General features: G+C 34.4%; 1 pseudogene; it reads left to right on the top strand.

Annotated features, from left to right (window-relative positions):
- The first annotated feature begins 8,146 nt into the window (after nt 1-8,146).
- LOC107196473 lies at nt 8,147-8,615 on the top strand (annotated as a pseudogene).
- Nucleotides 8,616-9,366: the final 751 nt, after the last annotated feature.

The raw sequence follows: 9,366 nt of genomic DNA, 5'->3' as shown, positions 1-9,366 counted from the left end.
AAAAATAGAATATGGAAAGAAGAAAACTTTTGAATCAATCCACATCAAGGCAAAAAATATATATAAAAAGAATCAATTTTAAAAGGTGGATTTGAAATGGGGGTGGGGGGCTGAAACACCTTGAAGTGTGAAAAGGAAGGAATTGTCCAAAAGATGATAAGGGCCTTTCAAAAAGACCCAGGAGCAAACTTAAAGAGCTCCCAGTGCCCAAACCTTGGACAACTCGAGCATAAAAAGCATAAACAAATATTCTTGAGTCCATCCTGTTATAAATAATTGAATAAAAAAGAAACAGGGGAGAAAGGAAAGCTCTTTCTTATATTACTATTCCAATTAATAAATGCAGACAGAATGATAGAAATAGAAGACTATTATTTGTCAAAGAACACAGGAATAATTATGTCAGGCAAGGATCCTCAGTGGATGCTAAAAGTGGATATTCTCAAATTACATTTTCACAAGTTATACGTTAATTATAAAGGGGTAACTATTTAGTAGAGAATCCTGGTAGACACCACCTTAACCAAGTGATCAAGATAATTAGATATATGGAGACCATGTACCCCCAATAACGATGTACTAAGAAAGGCATAATATCACTTCTAGCTCATCCTTGCCAATCATGGATAACTTGGATTTAATTGTGAGAACACGTCAAACTGAAATTGAAGGACATTACAGAAAATAACTGGCCAGTACTCTTTAAATTGCCAAGGTTATGAAATACAGAAAGAGACTGAAGAACTGTCAAAAGCCAGAGAAGATTAAGTAGACATGACAATGAAATACAATATGGAATTCTGGACATTATATTAGTGAGCCAATTGACAAAATTCAAGTAAGGTCTGTAGATTATTTACTAGCATTGTATCAATGTTAATTTCCTGTTTTCAACATTGTATTATGGTTATATAAGATGTTAACATTTGGGAAAGCTGGGTGAAATGTATTAAAAAATGTTTATACTAATTTTTCAACTTTTCATAAATCTGAGATTATTTCAGAATGAACATTAAATTTTTTTAATTTAAAAAAGTGAAAGAATGGAATTAAATTTCTTGTATCATAGGTGACTAGGAACACTGAGAGGCCTTTCACAAAAATTAAACCCCAGATATGATACACTATACCTCTAATAAGAGGTGGGTAAGTTTTTCAGCAATATTGCACTACCACTGTTGCCAAACAATAAGAGCTGGGCATGGGGTGCAGTCAAGAATGCAGCAGTCTGGGTGATAATACTGTGAGGTAGTGGGAATATCCAGGAATTATCCACTAATGGCCAAAGCCTCAGAGGCAAGGAGATTGACCAAAACAAGAAGTCCAACAGTTGTGGAGCCAGAGTGTAGGAAATGGGGGGTGAGGGAAGCTGAGTTGCCATGAAACCTGAGTCCTGTAGCAACTATTTTTATGAATAATGATAATTGGGACAGCAAGGAGACAGGAAAACTGAGTCTGAGAGTACAGCTCAGAGACAAAACTCTAAAAAGAGAGGCTGAATTGGTCCTAGAATGGGAATACCCACTTCTACCAGCAGAATTTGAACCAACCTCTTTTGGGAAAATCTTTTCCTAAGTTAGGCCCATAAAACTTAACACAGATTAAATGGAACATAATTTCACAAACAAATATTACCAAACATCACATACCCTCCATTGGTAAAAATCAGTAGAAATAAGACAAAAGAAAAACCGATGTAAATCCTCAAGACAAAAGATGTTGGGATTATTCAGTACATAAGTTATATATAAAATGTTTTAAAAAATAAGGTATACATTTACAAAGATAAGCATACAATAAAAACCAATAAGTAATGAGCAGACGCACTTGAAGAAAATGAGTTAAACTCAAAGCAATGAAAAATATAATAATTAAAATAAAAAGCTCAAGGCACAAGTTAAACATCAAGTTAGAAGTAATTGAAAAGATAGTGAATTGAAAGATATATAGGAAGAACATATTCCAAAAACAACATACAAAGATACAGAAATAGAAGATATCAAAGAGAGTTTAAGAGACATGGAGAACAGAATGAGAGAATCTGACAAATGTTTAGAGTCTCAGAAGGAAAAAGTGGAGAGACAATATTGAAAAAATTAATGACACAGATTTCTTAGTTGCAGTAATTCCAGGCTAGGTTATTTGGATCAACTGTCCTATGTAAAACTAAAAATGCATAAGGTATACATCACCCTATTTCTCTCTCTCTCTCTCTCTCTCTCTCTCTCTCTCATATAAATATATATACGTATATATCATCTATATAGCTATCATCTATATAGCTATCATCTATCTATATCTATCTATCTATCTATCTATCTATCTATCTATCTATCTATCTATATCTATCTATATACCTCTATCTATGTTGTATTGTGCATTACATATATGTGTGCATATAAAAATTTTAGAAAAGTGAAGAGCTAAAAAGATAGTTGGTAAACTGCCAGGCAGAGTAGGTGAAGTAAAGTCTGAATCCAGAGAGGATTTTTCTCTGAGGGTATTTGCCCAAAATCACATCTGGACTTCTGTTAAATGGCGAAGGGGATGGAAGTGAAGACTCAGCTCCTCCTTCTGAGTAATGGAGAATAGAGGAGACCCTTCCCCACATTAACTGGTGATTCCAAAGGTCTGCACTGTCAGGGTAAGGGAAAACCAAAACTAAACTCTTCTTCGACCCTAGGGGGTATAGAGGAACCATATAAGCCTATAAATCTATACTTACATACCTAGCTTCTATCTCATTCAAGAACAAGGGCAAATGAAGACCTCCTCTCAGAAACAACAATCAGATCTTGGAAAGTTCATCACCCACAGACTCACTAAAGAAGATCCTGTAAGATGTACTTCTGGAAGAAATGGAAGGTCTGAGGTGCCAGAAGGAATAAAAAGCAAAGAAAGTGGTAACTATGTGGGCAAATGAAAATGACCATATTAAGCAGCAATAATAATATCTAAAAGGATTAAATAATTAAAGTACCAGACAATAACATGTTGGTTGAGAGGGAATAAAGGGAGATATCTGGGATGAAGGTAAATGTTTGAAGAACTTTAGACTCTGATCAGATGCAGGGTAATCAGTAAAAGAATAGAAACCAAGGTATAACTTTGAAATTAGTAGAGATAAAAAATGAAGTGATAAAAGTGTTCAATCTAAAAGAAATAAAAGGCAAAAGAAGAGATAAAAAAGAAATAAAATGGGCGTTCAGAAAGAATGCATAAAGAAGATGGAAGAAGTCAGTGGCATTTTTATACAACAATGATAAACTTTCAGAAAGAGAAATTAAGAAAACAATCCCATTTACAATTTCATCGAAAACTATAAAATACCTGGGAATCAAATTAACCAAGGAGATAAAAGACCTGTTCTCAGAAAATTATAAGTCATTGAAAAAAGAAATTGAAGAAGATACAAATAAATGGAAGTATATGCTCATGGGTGGGAAGAATCAACATCATTAAAACAGCCGTACTACCCAAAGCAGTCTATAGGTTGAATGCAATCCTTATCAAAATACCACTGGCATTTTTCAGAGAGCTAGAACAAATAATCCTAAAATTTATATGGAACCACAAAAGACCCCGAATAGTCACGGCAATCTTGAGAAAGAAGAACAAAGTTGGAGGTATCACACTACCTGATATGAAACTGTACCACAAGGCTACAGTAATCAAAATAAGGACTATGAAAAACTGAAGAGAACAGTATTTGAAGACAAACGATCCAATATTAATTTCAAAATAGTCGCCTTCTGTGGACACGGCCCTGATGTTCGCCAAATGTCTGTGATAAGCAAAAACTTTCTCCTAACAGGTGCGGATGCTACAGTGAACATCACAGGCACATGAGGCGTTTACCTAGAGTTGGGTCATTGGAATAAAGTGCAGAATAATGAAAACATATGACTGCTCAAATGTATTTGGAGAAAATCTTTTGTCCCACAGTAATCGATACTTACTGAGGACAGGAGAACACAAGGAAAGTCTTATGATTTGCCCCATATTTCCATTGCCACCTGTATCCACAGTCAGAAAATAAATAAAATGTGAATTGGTCTTTGGGAAACTGTATAATTTCACATATTTTTTCTGCCTTGGGTTCCCTTTATTTCTTTTCACACAACAGCTTTCTTTGATTTTTTTTTTTTTAATGTGCCATGTAGTATACATTTATTTCTCTTTTCTTTCCTCTCATGGTGTGGGAAGGAAAAATTTCTGAACAGATGCTGCATTAAGATTTCCAAACTCATTTTGCTTTTGATGTGCCGTGCTCAAAGCTACTTTTCGGAGAACACAGCGGAGAAATATACTTCTTGTATACTGTACATTTAATGGCAGGAACAGTTGGAAAGGAATTGTAACACGGTTCCCGAAAACACCAGTGTTGCTGAGCATTCAAAGACGAGCAGAAGGAAAAGGCTGGCAAAGGGTTCACACGATGAGCCACAAAGTCACGGTTACAGGTCTGTTAACTGTTACGAACAACGTTATGTTTTTTAAAAGGCATTCATAGTGATGACATGCTAGGGCGGTGGGGCATTTAACAATAACTCAAAGATGCAGTTTGATAAGCATTAAAAATTAAAATAAAGTGTATTAAAAAGTTCTCAAAATAAACAACAAATAATCAGTAGTAAATATTTCTGGGTATTTATTCAAACCAAACCAAAACAATAATTCGTAACGATCTATGCACTCCAATATTCATGGCAGCACAATTTACAATAGCCACGACATAGAAGCAACCTAAATGCAACAGACGATATTATTATGCTGAGTGAAATAAGTCAGACAAAGAAGGATAAACACCATATGATTTCACTTATATAAGGAATCTGAGGAACAAAAAAGAACAAACTAATCAAAAACAGACTCGCAAATATAGAGGACAATTTGGTGATGGCCAGAGGAATGAGCAGGGTTGGAGGAGTGGGAGAATGGGGTGAAGGGTTAAAGAAGTACAAATTAGTAGTTGATAGATGGTCACGGGGATAGGGGCACAGTATAGGGAATGCAGTTAGCATTAATATATTGGCTAGGTGGAAAACCAGAGAAGAGAAGGAGCAATTAGGGGGATCGTTTTATAAACTATGTAAATGTCTAACCAATGTACTGTATACTTGAAACTAATAAAAAATAAAGAAATGAATAAATACTGGAGATCTAATGCACAGCATAACTATAGTTAACAGTACTATATTATATACTTGAAGTTTGATGAGAAAGTAGATCTAAAATGTCCCCATCATACACACAAAAAAGGTAATTATGTGAGGTGATGGATGTGCTCGCTTACCTTATTGCAGTATTCATTTCACAATGCATACATGTATCAAATCAAGATATTGTATCTCATAAAGTTACAAAATGTTATATGTCAATTACATCTCATTAAAGCTGTGATAAAAAGAATTAACACCAGTTCTTTACAAACTCTTTCAAAATATAAAAGGAAGGGAACACTTCTCAACTCATTTGATGATTACCAAATCTAGACAAAGATATTGCAATAAAACTACAGACCAATAGGAAGTTTGAATATAGATGCAAAAATCTTTAACAACATGCTAGCAAACTATATATGGCAGTACATAAACCATATTATATATCATAACCAAGTGGGGTTTAGACAAAGAATGCGTAATTTAACTTCCAGAAATCAATAGAATAAAAAAAAACAGAAATCACATGATTATCTCAATAGACATAGAAAAAGTATTTGATGAAATTCAACACCTATTCATGATAAAAATACTCAACAAGCTATGGATAGAAGATAACTTTTTCAGTCTTATGAAGGCCATCTTCAAAACCTCTACAACTAGCATCACATTTAATAGGTAGAGTCTAAATGATTTTTTCTGAGATAAGGAAGATGATAGGATGTCCTCTTTCACCACTTCTGTTTAATATGGTGCTGGTGGTTCCACCAAGGGCAATTAGAAACACAAAAGCAATAAAAAACATACAATTAAAAGGAAAAAATAAAGTTATCTCTATTAGCAGAAGACATAATCTGATTTGTAGAAAATTTTAAGGAGTTCACAAAAAAATATTATAGCTAATACGTTAATTCAGTATAGATGCAGATATAACATTAATATACAAATATCTATTGTATTTATTTGCTAACGAACAATTCGAAAGGAAACTAGGGAAAAATTATAGCATCAAAAAAATAAAAACATTTAAGAACAAAGTCAATCAAAGAAATGGAAGACTTATACAATGAAAGACATAAAACATTGTTGAAAGAAATTAACAAGAAGACCTAAATAAATGGAAATAACATTCCATGTTCATAGATTGGAAGATTTAATTTTGTTAAGATGGCAGTACACCCCAATGTCATCTATAAGTTCAATAAAATCCTTATTAAAATTACAGCTGCCTTTTTTGCAAAAGTGACAACATAATTATAAGGATCCCAGAATAGCCAAAACAATTAGGAAAAAATAATGTGGAGGATTTATGTTTCCTTGTTTTAAAACTTAATACAAAATTACAGTAATCAAAACTGTGTACTACTGTTAAAAGGATAGACATATAGGCCAATAGAATAAAATTGATAGGTCAAAAATAAACTTACATTTATGGTCAATCAATTTTTATCAAGAGTGCCAAGACAATTCAAAGGGGAGATATTAGCCTTTCCAAAATGGTGCTGGAACACTTGTATATCTACCATCAAAATAATAAAGTTGGACCCATTTCTCCAATCACATATAAAAATTAAGTTTATAATTTAATTGAAAATTTAAAAGGTGAAACTATAAAACTCTAGAAGAAAATATATCAGTAAAACTTCATGATCTTGAACTAGTAATGGTTTCTTAAATATAATGCTAAGCATAAGACACAAAAGAAAAAATATATAAAGTCTACTAAAATTAAAAACCTTTCAGTATGGCAGTTCCTTAAAACATTAAGAATATAATTATCATATGACCCAGCAATCCTTTTTCTGGGTATTTATCCCCCAAATTTGAAAACATTTATCAGTAAAGATATATGCACCCTGATATTCATAGTAGTATTATTCACAGTGGCCGAGACATGGAAACAACCAAAGTGCCCTTCTATAGATGATTGGATAAAGAAGATGTGGTACATACATACAATGCAATATTACTCAGACATAAAGAAAGATGAAATATTGCCATTTGTGATAACATGGACAGGTCCTGAGATTATCATGCTAAGCAAAATAAGTCAGACAGAAAACACTGAGAACCATATGATTTCATTCATATGTGGGATATAAAACTGAAAGCAACAAATGAACAAAGTAAAGAGAGACTCTTGGACATGGACAAAAGTTTAGTGGTTACTAGGTGGGAGGGGTAGATGGAGAAAGTAAAAAACAGTAAAAGGAGTTTAATATATGGTGACAGAAGGAAATTAATTTTGGGTGTTGAACAAAAAATGCAATATACATATGATGTATTATCGAATTGTACACTTGAAACCTATATAATTTTATGAACCAATATCACCCCAGTAAATTTAATTTAAAAAGAAATGCATAATATCCACATTAAAACTAATATTCAACAATATAATAATATTTCCAACAAAAAATTAAAAACCCTTTACATATTTAAAGGATGTCACATTGTCCTGTATTTTAGTTCTATTTTCTTTGTTTTTAACTCCTGCAGACATTAGTGCTTACCACACTCATTCTTTGCTTCTTTTCCATCTCCAATTCTTCTATCTGGTATTTTCTCTCTGCCTTAAATACATCCTTTAAAGCAGTAGTCTTCAACCCCTGGGCCGCAGACAAGTACTGGTTGTGGCCTGTTAGGAATCAACCATACAGCAAGAGGTGAGTGGTGGGCAAGCCAGTGAACTTTCATCTGTATTTGCAGCTGCTACCCAGCACTAGCATCACCACCTCAGCTCCAGCTCAGATCATCAGGCATTAGATTCTCATAGGAGCACCTGTCCCTGGTGCCAAAAAAATTGGGGACATCTGCTTTAAAGGATGTCCATTCATCAGGGCCTTTTGGTGGCAAACTCAGTTTTTGCTTTTTTGTTTTTGTTTTTTTGTTTTCTTTTTACTGAAAAGGTCTTCATTTCAACCTCCTTTAAAAAATATTTTGCCTTTTTGGCTGTAATTGCCATCTTCCTGTAATCTGCCAAAATGACCAACACAAAGAGAAAGAGAAGAGACACCCGCTATATGTTCTCTAGGCCTTTTAGAAAACATGGAGTTGTTCCTTTGGCCACATACACGTGAATCTGCAAGAAAGGTGATATTGTAGACATCAAGGGAATGGGCACTGTTAAAAAAGGAATGCCCCATAAATGTTACCATGGCAAAACTGGAAGAGTTTACAATGTTACCCAGCATGCTGTTGGCATTGTTGTAAACAAACAAATTAAGGACGAGATTCTTGCCAAGAGAATTAATGTATGTATTGAGCATATTAAGCACTCTAAGAGCTGAGATAGCTTCCTGAAGTGATAAAAAAAAGAAGGAAGTCAAAGATAAATGTAGCTGGCTTCAGCTGAAGCACCAGCCTGCTGCACCCAGAGAAGCACACTTTGTGAGAATGAATGGAAAGGAACCTGAGCTGCTGGAGCTCATTCCCTATGAATTCATGGCATGATAGAATTTAAAACAAAAAACAAACAAAAAAAAACTCTAATTGAGTAGGTGTCCCTTTCTCCAAAGAAATATTTAAAGAAAACCAACAGTCCTACACAAAAATTGTAAATATTTTAGTATCAATCTTTAAATAAAAACTCACTTGTTTTAAAAGTAATCTTGTTACCAATTTTACACCTAGAAAAATTCACATTAATTTAAACATATTATCGTTTTATCTGGGTTCCAGTCAAGATGGCAGAGTAGGCAAATGCTGTGCTTGTCTCCTCCCATGACTACATGAAAATTGCAACTAAATTATAAAACGATTGACCTGGAGATCTATCTGAAGACTGGCTGAATAGAACTCCTAAAACTAAGCATATAAAGAAAAAGTCACAGCGAGACCAGTAAGACAGGAGGAGACATGAAACGAGATGGTACCACACCCATGTGTGGCAGTTGAGAATCAGGAGGGATCTCTTGGCTACAGAGATTCCCCAACACCAGTCTCCCCAGCCCAGGTTTCCAGTGACAGAAAAATGAATCCATACAACAGCTGGCTGTGAAAGTCAGCAGGGAATCCATCCCACTGAGACAGAGGGCTGCTAGAAACCCAGATGTCCTCAGTTACTCATAAACACTTACCCTAGGCTCCAGTGAAAGGAAAGAAGGTGCCAGACATATAGAATGAAACTGAATTGTGTGGCTTCAGGTCAAGGGAAGCCATTGACCCTTTGTTGAGCCTTCCCTTCACACAGCTTGCAGGGAGA

The sequence above is a fragment of the Pteropus alecto genome, unplaced genomic scaffold (genome assembly GCF_000325575.1).
Source record: "Pteropus alecto unplaced genomic scaffold, ASM32557v1 scaffold159, whole genome shotgun sequence".
Classification (NCBI taxonomy): domain Eukaryota; kingdom Metazoa; phylum Chordata; class Mammalia; order Chiroptera; family Pteropodidae; genus Pteropus; species Pteropus alecto.
Note: the sequence above shows the minus strand (reverse complement) of the source record. Positions and strands in the feature narration are given on the sequence as shown.